Consider the following 13182-nt stretch of genomic DNA (forward strand, 5'->3'; position numbering starts at 1 on the left):
TCTAATGGTTCACTCTCAAATGGCTACAATGGTCAGAGCTGAGCTCATGTGAAGCCAGGAGCTTCTTTTGGGTTTTCCACATGAGTGCAGGAGCCCAAGGACTTGGGGCATCTTCTACTGCTTTCCCAGGCCATAATAGAGAGCTGGATTGGAAGTGGAGCAGCTGGGACTTGCACCAGTGACTATACGGGATTCCAGCACTGCAGGCTGGGCCTTTAATCTGCTGCACCACAGCGCCAGTGCCAAGTTATCCATTTAAGTTTAAGTAAGATTTCACTGCACCCAAAATCCTAAGGATTTCTTTCCTGGTTGCCCTATTTATTGGCCATCGAACCTCCCTCTCATCCCAAACACAACTGATTGATCATTACAGCCATGGGTATCTCACCCCACTCGGACCAATTTGCATCTTTCTCAAGTGACTTCTAAGAGAAACAAATCTTTTTTTTTTTTATTTGTTTTTATTTTATTTTTTATTTATTTATTTTTATTTTTGACAGGCAGAGTGGACAGTGAGAGAGAGAGAGAGAGACAGAGAGAAAGGTCTTCCTTTTGCCGTTGGTTCACCCTCCAATGGCCACCACGGCCGGCGCGCTGCAGCCAGCGCATCGCGCTGATCCGAAGGCAGGAGCCAGGTGCTTCTCCTGGTCTCCAATCTGTCTGTAACTGCAAGCCTGTGAGATGTCAGAGATAATAATATCTGCTAGGAGGTCTGTAAAACTTAGATATTGTATAGAGAAAGATGTTCGTGAGCTAACAACACTCAGAACAAATGGCAGAGGTTGAATAAAAGAACTTGCAAGCTTTCCAGCCTGTGAATGTAGCCAGTGTCATCTCCATGAATGCAATCTTTTAAAAAGCTTTACATTTATTTTTGTTTGTATTTGCAAGGCACAGAAACAAAGAGAAAGAGAGATGGACAGAGAGAGGGCTTGCATCAGCTGATTCACTCCCCAAATGCCTTCAGGGTGGCAGGGATGCAAGTGCATGAGCCATCATCTGCTGCCTGCCTCCCAGCATGCATATTAGCAGGAAACTGGATAAGAAGTAGAGTGTTGGGTCTTGAACTTGATACCCTGATGCAGGATGTGGGCATCCCAAATGGTGTCCTAACCACTCAGGCAACCACTTGCCCCGTGAATGCATTCTTGTGTTTAATTCAATGAAAAACTAACAATCTATATAAATAATCAGTATATGTGAACTTCAGAGAGTTTTTGTAACATGTCAATAAACATTCTCTGAAAAAGTTCTGCATAGATATTCAGCACAACGTTACTACTTGGTATTAATATGTAGTGAAATGGCAATCATATACTGTGATTTCTGATATTCTCTGAATTTTGTAAAATGATCAACTGTTACGTTTTAAGTAGAAATATTATGAAATAAACAAATTAAAATAAAAATATTTAGATGTTTTTGAGGGAACATGAATTTATAGGATGGAAAGCAGAAACACTCATTTATCAGAAATTCTAGGATACTTTGAAATTATTACCACATAATTTCATAAATACACTAAGAGATACACCTATTGTCGCTCCCCCTCTTCGTGGAGGAGCAACACAGGACCCTGCGCTGTTCTTTCGTCTGCTCGGCCCTCCCCGGGTTTGCTGCTGGTTCTTCCCGGGTTGGCTACTATCCCTTCCACCTCCGTGGAAGGGCAGTTCCCCCTGGCCGCATTCCCCACTTCCGCAGGGGAGCGGCACACCGCCGGCCGGCTCTCTCGGGGGCTGCACGGGTTCCCTTAGATGTTCCCCATAGATGTTCCCGGTGCATGCCGTCTCTCTCCTCCTTTATAGTCCTCCTCCGCCAATCCCAACTCGGCTGCCCACACGCCGAGTACGCTGCTCTCCAATCAGGAACAAGTCCTACAGTTAATTGGTTGAACTGGAGGCAGCTGTGCGGAAGCTGTTTACTTCTCTCCCAGCGCCATATTGTGGGAGAGCAGATGCATAGAATAAGTCTTAATTCCAGTAACAGTCTAGTCCGAGCTGCTCCCCACACCTATTCTCATATAAATAGGCTTAATTTAATCATTTTTATAGTAGCAAAACATTCTAAAATGTTCTATATATATATCAACATGAGGATAATTATAAAAATACACCCATAATTTGGGACATGCTCAGGCTGACTTGCCCCAAGTGGTGGAGTTGGAAGCATACCAGGGGATTCCAATTCAATCCCATCGAGGTGGCATGTACCAATGCCATCTCACTGTTCCAGGTGATCAGTTTCAGTTCACAGCTGGTCATGGTGAAGGGACTGGGAGTCAAAGGGAGCACATAGACAAGTCTAGTACCTGCTAACGCTAACTGATGGAGTAAATAAAGGGGAGAGTGATCCAACATGGGAAGTGAGATACTCAGCAGACGTCCTAAATAGCACTCTGGCCTCAGAATCAGCCCTAAAGGCATTCGGAGCTGGCTGAAAAGCTCATGAGAGTATTTCAGGCATGGAAAGCCAAGACACTCTGGCAAAAGATCTCTGCGAGTGAGATCCCAGTGGAAAGAACAGGTCATCAAAGAAGGAGGTACCTTTCTCTGAAGGGAGGAGAGAACCTCCACTTTGACTATGACCTTGTCTAAACAAGATAAGAGTCGGAGAACTCAGAGGGCTTCCATAGCCTTGGAAACTCATGACTGGAGCATAGGGAGATTACTGATGCCATAGACAGGAGTGTCAATTGGTAAAGTCAACAACAGGAGTCACTGTGCACTTACTCCTCATGTAGGATCTCTGTCCTTAATGTGCTGTGCATTGAGATTTAATGCTATAACGAGTACTCAAACAATATATTTCACCTTGTGTTTCTATGGGGGTGCAAACTGTTGAAATCCTTACTTAATGCATAGTAAACTGATCCTCTGTAAAAAAAAAAAAAAAAAAAAAAAAAAAGAAAGAAATTATCAATTCCCAACTTGACTCTCACTGGGATTAAACATGACAATAGGTCTGCTCTGATTTCATCATCATTTAAAAAAAATCATCTATTATTTTTCACTTTATGTTTCTGTGTGGGAGCAAACTGTTGAAATCCATACTTGATGTATACTAAGCTGATCTTCTGTATATTAAGATAATCGAAAATGAATCTTGATGTGAATGGAAGGGGAGAGGGAGTGGGAAAGGGGAGGGTTGTGGGTGGGAGGGACGGTATGGGGGGGAAGCCATTGTAATCCATAAGTCGTACTTTGGAAAATTATATGCATTAAATAAAAGTTTAAAAAAAAAAGAATTCTATATAAACAAACACACACATATATAGTGATATCAGACATTTTAAATATATACTGATGAGTAAAATAAAACAGATTACATGGACTATAATACATATAGGGACACACATATTTTCAGATAAAACTACTTTGGGTACTTTGTATGATATTAACTGTGGTCAATTCCTGGGGTAAAAGAGTAAAGAATGAAGCAAGGCTCAAACTTCAGATGCGAATAAAGAAATGTTTTTAACCTGTGAGGGTACATCAGAAGATTTATGTAAAAATGGAACTAACACAATTTTATATTGGTGAAAAATTTTGAAAGTGATTCATAGTGGTTTTCATAATAGACATTTTCCAGTAACTTTCTGAAGACACTTGTATGTATGGATTTCAAAAATTTTTGCACAAATGTATCTTTTTATTTAATTTTCCATGAACTTTTGGAAATGCCTTTATGTATAATTTTTACATCATAATTTCTTATAGTTTCAGTTTCTTTTATTGGTTTATTTTTCAAATTTTATTTTTATTTTGATTGAACAGCATAAAAATAGGGGAGAAACAGAGACAGGCTGAGAGAGAGCTTCCATTCACTGGTTCACTTTCTAAATGCCCTCAACAGCTGGGGAAAGGCCAGGAAGAAAACAAGAGCCAAGAACTCCATCTGGGTCTCCCACATGGGCAGCAGGAACCCAAGTACTTGAGCCATCATCCACTGCTTCCCAGGCACATTAGCAGGAAACTGGATAGAAAGTGCAGGGTAGATGGGACTCAAGCAGACACTCCCATATGGGACGTGCACATCTTAAGAACAAGTTAACCTGCTGTGCCACAATGCCTGCCCCTGTATTTTTAAATTTGCATGTGCTGTGATCACAAATTGTAATGAATTTCACTTGTAAAAATTGCCTTAATCTAACAAGAAAAACCTGGAGAGGGAGAGGGAAAGGGAGAGGGAGAGGGAGAGGGAGAGGGAGAGGGAGAGGGAGAGGGAGAGGGAGGGGGGGGAGAGAGAGAGAGAGAGAGAGAGAGGGAGAGGGAGGGGGAGAGAGAGAGAGAGAGAGAGAGAGAGAGAGAGAGAGAGAGAGAGTCTTCCAGCTGCTAGTTCACTCCCCAAATGGTTGCAATGTCAGGCCTGGGCCAGGCTGAAGCCAGGAGCCAGGAGCTTCTTCCAGGTCTCCCAGGTGGGTGCAGGGGTCCAAAGACTTGGACCATCTTCTGCTGCTTTCCCAGATGCATTAGCAGAGAGCTGGATCAGAAATGGAGCAGCCAGGACACAAACTGGCACCTAAATGGGAAGAAGGCACTTCCACAGCACTGGCCCAATGGTTTTGTTATTCTAAGTGTAGAGAAACTTATCATCTTTCTCATTGGCATACTGAGGTACCTGTACTGTACCAGGGTGAAAAAAAATTGTCTAAAAACATATAATAGTATCCCAGAATAGTTGTGAAAAACCAAGTTACAATTCTCAGCATTTTCCAGAAACCAATTTACCCCTATAAAATGCTATTTCATTTCTACTTCTGTGTCTCTGCCAATGGATTATGTGATTATGTATGAATCTGCACAATGAAGCTTTCAGCTACTGCATGTTCTGAAACTCCATTTTCAAGATTAAAAGGCTGTAGAACTAAAATATATTTGCTCATAAGCCAAAAATAGAAGTGCACTTATAAACAGCAGGGAATATAGATACATCAAGAACAGAAAGTGTTATTTCTCTATTAAATTTTGTTCTCATTTATATAGAAAAATCAAATTATTAAAACTTATATACTAGAGATAAGAGTTTCCTGATGTAACCTAGGAGCTGCCTACAAATCCTAGCAGCAAAATAAAAATGAAATTTTGTCTAGTGATTTGCTTGAGATTAAGAAATGCGTTGAAAACCTGGATAACCACTAATCTCTGATTAAAAACACATTTAATGATTTTTCCTTTAAAGCTATTTACTTTGAGAAATACATATCTGATGTTCTTGACATGAATTCCATCTATTTTGTTTTCTGCAGATACTTTCATAGGTACAATATGACAGTAAGCCATAAAATGAAAAAAGGCTTCACTGTGAAAATCAGCATGAATGCATTTGCAGTTTTACACTCTTCCATCAGCACAGGCCAGGAGTTTAATGTTCTTTTTTATGTTAATGACCCTCTCTGTTCCATCCTTCCTTGTAAAACTATTCTTGCTCCCATTACAAAATGATGAGAACATCCAATAATATTGCAGGTGTCAGCCTATTATGTCAATTAGATATTGAACAATGCAATATTTTTCTATACTTGTATCTAAATATCTAAAATTTGTTAATATGCTGGTAAATAACAAACTTCCACAACACATATCCCTTCTGAGATTTCACCTTTCTGAGTAATAGACAAAAGCTCAGTAGATGCTTTCACTCCACTGTGTTGCATATTTCAGGACAGAGTTATATTTAAAATCCATGTTTACATGAAAATATTACAAAACTCTTGTTGAAGTAAAATATTTTCTCTGACTTGTTTTTATTCAAGAGGTACATTTTCATAACTTTTTTCTACATGTTTATTAGAATATGATATTTTTTCTCTATGGAATGAGACCATTTGTCATTATCATCCCCAAAGCAATTCTCTTCACATTTTTTTATTCCCACTATGAGTTGTCTGGACTAGGTGGAATCAGGAGGAATACAGTGTGTAGGCCACTGAAGTAATGTACCTAGCAACAATCATTACTGTACTTTCCATAAGCACTACTCGAAAAAGGGTCCATGCATTCTCTTCATATCACTAAACCTTGTTTATTCTTTTTAAGGAATGCTAAATCATGGATTCACAGTATTGTTAAGAGGATCTATGATGTACCCATGTGCTGTTAAATAGTTTCCTAACACATTTTTTGGCTTGACAATTGTATTTCCATGTGCAAGATATGCTTTCTTTCCTTGACTAAATACAAACTCAGTAATAACTGTAGATGTAACACAGTTGAGAATAGCTATTCATAGTGAGTCTACAAGTCATTATAGTAAATGTCTATGTTTTAAAGCTCATTATATATACATAGATTTGTTGCAGAGAAGTATAAAACCATAATTAGCATTAAGCTTTAGATTGTAAAGATTTCTGATATAGCCCACCTTCTGTGAGGAAATTGCCGGGATATTTGAGTGCTGGGAGCAAAAGAAATGACCACTAAAGAAGTTATAATTCAAGTACATTTGAAATGAATTAGATGGGAATAATATTGCTGTGATACAAAAAGTCCATTTGTTTCTGGATCTGTCTAACGTTACCCTCCATTCTAGCTTTCATTTACTTGGAGAGATTGGAAATGGATGACATTTTCAGATTCCCTTTCATCTATCAATCAACTTCTGGCAATTAAATATATTCTTAAGTGATTTGAAATGTTGAATTGAGTCTAAGGACATTTCCCTGCAGGTACTGGCAAAATGTCTGGTCAGTGATACATTCACTGTGTTAACAGCAGCCATTCTATGACAAAGTACATTTTGCTGTCCACTGTTTCAGATGAGAGTCATATCTGTTATGACAAAAGCTTGTGCAGTAGGCATAGCTCAGTGGAGCGGTACAGTACTGATTGGGAGTCATTCTTAGAAGAATCCACTTAGAACTCTCTCTTTCAGAACTCTCACTAATGTAAAATAACAGACTTCTTGTTTTAATTTTATTTCATCTCAAAATAGCTGAGTCTTTTTTGCATCTGACATTGACCTCTGAATAATGCAATATTTTATATTAGAGTTGAGATGAAATTGTTCCTTTTGACATACTTTGATGAAAGAAAAGGACAAAGCATCTAAAAGCAAATACTGAGGGCTAAATATTTATTTTTATGACTACGTTATGAGAACTTTTATTTTTTGCAAAACTTTACTGGAAGGGCAGAAAAAAAAAACAAGCAAATTGGTATGCTGTCATAGGTACTAATAATGTAAATTGAATTTACAGCCTTTCTGGATGTATGAGTAACGCTTTTAGAACTTATTAGGAAAAATTTAGACCTAAATAATTGTGGTGACGACATCTGGGTGAACTGAGGTTTCACCTGGGTGAACTGAGCCAGAACACAGAAGCATCTCCTCCTTACCTGTTAAGACTAATCCTACCTTGCATATAGACCTAATTTACCTATTTTCCTATTTTACTGTAGATTTCTGCTTCCAGACCTAAAGTAATATAATATCAGTACCCTCATAATATTTGAAAGTGTTAGCTCAGAACGAAATGTCAGTGTTTGTCTAATGAATTAATTAATGTTGTCAAAAATCTGAAAAATGGATCCTAGTAGTGCTAAATAAGAAGCATGAGAATAAACTATATTGGATAAAGAAAGCTTCTAATATGGATATGTTTGTTGGTCTGTTTACTTCTATCCATTATTAAAAATGGAGTATTGATGTCTCCAAGTTTTATTGCCACATTTTATTTTTATCATAAAACATTATCAGTTTTTGCTTCAAACAATTTGGTGCACTTTTGTTAACGGCTGTATCTTTATAATGATTATATTTTTCTAATGGATTAACACTTTTATTGTTTTAAAATGTCCCCCCTTTATATCAAGTAGAATTCTCTACATTTAAGTCTTTTTTTTTTCTGATAATAGTGTAGGCATTCTGCTTTGTTATGGTTGTTGCTTGCAAAAATGTATCATTTTCTATCCTATGCTTTTTTAAAAAGTTGTTACTTTTTATTTTAGTGATAATACACACATCTGGTATGATGGAGTAAATATTAACAAAAATTAAATTATCAAACACATAAATACTGATTTTCAGAGTTTCATCTCTATTGTGGAAACTATTGTTCAAAAAAGTTATACACCTAACAGGATAAACTGTCTCATAAAACCACAAACATTAAGAACTTGAAGTGTTGTTTAGTGGATCTATTCAGTTTTTTAAAATGACTACATTTTATTTTATTTTATCTTGTACCTTGAACAATATTTACCTTTTTTATATATCATCACTTATATTTAAACAGAAATATAGATCATTTAAAGTGTATGAACATAGAACACAAAATGTAGTTTCTACTTAAGTTACATGAATAAGGCTGCTAAGTTTCTTCAGTGACAACCCATTTGTAACCATGGAACAAACTGTACTTAAATTAACAGTAGTAAAAATGTAAAAATTCAAATTTAATATTTAAACATGAAAATATGGAATAATAGCAACAAAAGAACTGAAAATATCTTTATTATCAAACAGATTACCATATTTGCAGACACTCAGATATTTTCTGAGGCATATCAAAACAATTACACCAAAGGTGACATTCATTTGAGAAGTATCAATACATGTTCAGTGCTGAGACTATTTGTAGCACTTACAGTATACACAAAGCAGCATTAGCCTACTCTGGTTCACATTTGAGAAACACAGATTTAAGCTTTATGCTACAATTTGCCAATTTAACATTCTAGCTAATGCAGTGACAATTACTCATTTCCTATTTTTTCTTCTGTAACTCAATAAGCAAGTTATCATTTAAGCACGTGCAATAATGCCATTTCTTCTTCATTAAAATAGTAAATTTTTTTAACTTTTATTTAATGAATATAAATTTCCAAAGTACAGAATATTGATTACAATGGCTTCCCCCCCATAACGTCCCTCCAACCCGCAACCCTCCCCTTATCCACTCCCTCTCCCCTTCCATTCACATCAAGATTCATTTTCGATTCTCTTTCTATACAGAAAATCAGTTGAGCATACATTAAGTAAAGATTTCAACAGTTTGCTCCCACACAGAAACATAAAGTGAAAAATACTCTGTGAGTACTAGTTATAGCATTAGATCTCAATGTACAGCACACTAAGGACAAAGATCCTACATGAGGAGTAAGTGCACAGTGACTCCTGTTGTTGACTTAACAAATTGACACTCTTGTTTATGGCCTCAGTAATCACCCTAGGCTCTTGTCATGAGTTGCCAAGGCTATGGAAGCCCCTTGAGTTCACTGACTCTGATCATTTTTAGACAAGGCCATGGTCAAAGTGGAAGTTCTCTCCTCCCTTCAGAGAAAGGTACCTCCTTCTTTGATGACCTGTTCTTTTCACTGGGATCTCACTCACAGAGATCTTTCATTTAGGCTTTTTTTTTTTTTTCCCCAGAGTGGCTTGGCTTTCCATGCCTGAAATACTCTCATGGGCATTTCAGCCGGATCTGCATGCCTTAAGGGCTGATTCTGAGGACAGAGTGCTGTTTAGGACATCTGCCATTCTACGGGTCTGCTGTGTATCTCACTTCCCATGTTGGATCATTCTCTCCCTTTTTGATTCTATCAGCTAGTATTTGCAGACACTATTCTTGTTTATGTGATCCCTTTGGTTCTTAGTCCTATCATTATGATCAATTGTGAACAGAAATTGATCACTGGGACTAGTGAGATGGCATTGGTACATGCCACCTTGATGGGATTGAATTCAAATCCCCTGGTATGTTTCTAACTCTACTGTTTGAGGTAAGTCAGCTTGAGCATGTCCCGAATTGCACATCTCTTCCCTCTCTTATTCCCACTCTTATATTTAACACAATCACTTTTCAGTTAAGTTTCAGCACTTAAGAAGAATTGTGTATTGATTACAGTATTCAACCAAAAGTATTAAGTAGAACAAACAAAAAAAATACTAAGAGGGATAACATATTAAGCTGCTCATCAACAGTCAGGGTGAGGGCTGATCAAGTCACCGTTTCTCATAGTGTTCATTTCACTTTAACAGGTTTCCTTTTTGGTGCTCAGTTACTTGTCACCTATCAAGGAGAACAAGTGGTATTTGTCCCTTTAGGATTGGCTTATTTCACTCAACATAATGTTTTCCAAATTCCTAACAGGGATCACTTCTCAGTTAAAATTTAAACACCTAAGAATAATTGTGTGTTAATTACAGAGTTCAACCAATGGTACTAGAACAAAAAAAAATACTAAAATGGATAAAGTATTACATTGTACATCAACCGTCAGGACAAGAGCTGGTCAAGTCACTGTTTCTCATAGTGTCCATTTCACTTCAACAAGTTTCCCCTTTGGTGCTCAGGTAGTTGTCGCCAATCAGGGAGAACATATGATATTTGTCCCTTTGGGACTGGCTTAATTCACTCAGCATGATGTTTTCCAAATTCCTCCATCTGTTGCAAATGACTGGGTTTCATTGTTTTTGACTGCTGTATAGTATTCTATAGAGTACATGTCCCATAATTTCTTTATCCAGTCTACTGTTGATGGGCATTTGGGTTGGTTCCAGGTCTTAGCTATTGTGAATTGAGCTGCAATAAACATTACTGTGCAGACTGTGTTTTTGTTTGCCAATTTAAATTCCTTTGGGTAAATTCCAAGGAGTGGGATGGCTGGGTCGAATGGTAGGGCTAAATTCAGGTTTCTGAGGAATCTCCAGACTGACTTCAGCTATTTGGCTGAATTTTTGTAATGTTTTTTTGGATTCAATCCTGTTGATTTCTTCTCTGATTTTAATTATTTCTCTTCTCCTACTAGATTTGGGTCTGGTTTGCTGTAGTTTTTCTAGATCCTTGAGATGTGTTGAAAGCTCATCTATTGGTGCCTTTCCAATTTCTTGATGTAGGCACCTATTGATATAAACTTTCCTCTTAACACTGCTTTTGCTGCATCCCATAAGTTTTGGTATGTTGTGCTGTTATCCTCATTTACTTCCAGAAAATTTTTGATTTCTCGTTTAATTTCTTCTATGACCCATTGTTCATTCAGGAGCATGTTGTTCAATCTCCATGTGTTTGCATATGCTCTAGGGATTCCTGAGTTGCTAATTTCCAACTTCATTCCTTTATGGTCTGAGAAGCTGCATGGTATGATTCTAATTCTTTTGAATTTGCTGAGACTTGCTTTATGGCCTAGTATGTGGTCAATCCTAGAGAAGGTTCCATGTACTGCTGAGAAGAATGTAAAATCTTTAGCTGTAGGATTGAAAGTTCTGTAGATATCTGTTAGATCCATTTGGGCTATAGTGTCATTTAAATCTACTGTCTCCTTGTTGATCTTCTGTCCTGTTGATCTGTCTATTTCTGAGAGTGGAGTATTGAAGTCCCCCAGTACTATTGTATTGGGGTCTAAGTCTCCCTTTAAGTCACTTAACAAATCTTTTAAATAGACCGGTGCCCTGTAGTTAGGTGCATATACATTGATAATTGTTATATCTTCTTGTTGTATTGATCCCTTAATCATTATATAGTGTCCCTCTTTGTCTCTCTTAACAGTTTTTGTGGTAAAGTTTATGTTGTCCGATATTAAGATGGCTACACCCACTCTTTTTTCATTTCTGTTGGCATGGTATATCTTTTTCCAGCCTTTCACTTTCAGTCTGTATGGCTCTTTGTTGGAAAGATGTGTTTCTTGTAAGCAGCAAATAGATGGGTTTTGTTCCTTAACCCAATCACCCAATCGGTGTCTTTTAACTGGACAGTTCAGGCCATTAACGTTCAATGTGACTAATGATAAGTGGTAACTTTGCCCTGCCATTTGCCAAAGATAAGTTCTAATATATGCTTTGAATTCCCTGTGATCTTTTGCTGTGAGGTTTCCTTCCTTTATCTTCTTTCATATTGATGACCATGTTTCTGTGTTTCTGTGTGTAACACTTCTTTAAGCATCTTTTGCAGGGCTGGACGAGTGGCCACAAAGTCTTTCAATTTCTGTTTGCTATGAAAAGTCTTTATTTCACCTTCATTCACAAATGAGAGCTTTGCAGGATATAATATTCTGGGCTGGCAGTTTTTCTCTCTTAGTACCTGGGCTGTATCTCGCCATTCCCTCCTAGCTTGTAGGGTTTCTGATGAGAAGTCAGCTGTGAGTCTGATTGGAGATCCTCTGAGAGTAATCTGACGTTTCTCTCTTGCACATTTTAGGATCTTTTCTTTATGTTTCACTGTGGAGAGTTTAATTACAACGTGTCGTGGTGAGGATCTCTTTTGGTCATGTTTATTAGGGGTTCTGTGAGCTTCCTGTACTAGGATTTCTCTGTCCTTCTCCAAACCTGGGAAATTTTCTGCTAATATCTCACTAAAAAGGACTTCTAATCCTTTCTCCCTCTCCATGCCTTCAGGAACTCCTAGAACCCGAATGTTGGTTTTTTTAATAGTATCCTGCAGGTTCCTGACAATATGTTTTAGATTTCTAATTTCCTCTTCTTTTCTTTGGTCTGACTGTATCCTTTCCTGTTCTCTGTCTTCTAAGTCCGATATTCTCTCTTCTGCTTCACCCATTCTGTTCGTAAGGCTCTCTATTGTGTTTTTCATTTGATCTATTGAATTCTTCACTTCATTATGATTTCTCGTCACTATCACAGTTTCCTGTTGTACTAGTTGTTTCATTTCATTTTGATTCCTCCTTAATATTTCATTTTCACGAGAGAGATGTTCTATCTTGTCCGTTAAGGATTTCTGTAGTTCAAGAATTTGTTTTTGAGAACTTCTTAATGTTCTTATCAATTTTTTGAGATCTGCTTCTTGCATTTCTTCTAACTCATCATCTTCATAATCTTGAATTGGGGTATCTTTTTTGTTTGGGGGCGTCATGGTGACTTCCTTGTTTTTGTTGCCTCGGTTTTTGCGTTTGTTATTTGGCATATTGGAGATATTTGGTTTCTTCACTGTGGTGCTTTTTCTTGTTATACTATAACTCTAGATTAAGTGGACTGTCTGTTTTTGATGGAGCCTTAGAGGCTTGAGATGGGTGTGGCCTGAGAGCTCTGTTTGGTGTGCCAAAGGTGACACTCCCAGGTTAGGCGTGGTAGATCTCTCTCTCTCTCTTTCTTTCTTTTTTTTGATTCAAAAGGGAAGTAATTCCGCACAGCTGAACGAAGTTGGAGGTAGTTAGCAGGCAAATGATATACCCACAGGAGCCAGAGATTGGAAGCTCTTTCCCAAGGACCACACAGGGAATCTGTTCTGCCCTC

This window comes from Oryctolagus cuniculus, chromosome 12, assembly GCF_964237555.1.
Source record: "Oryctolagus cuniculus chromosome 12, mOryCun1.1, whole genome shotgun sequence".
Taxonomy (NCBI): domain Eukaryota; kingdom Metazoa; phylum Chordata; class Mammalia; order Lagomorpha; family Leporidae; genus Oryctolagus; species Oryctolagus cuniculus.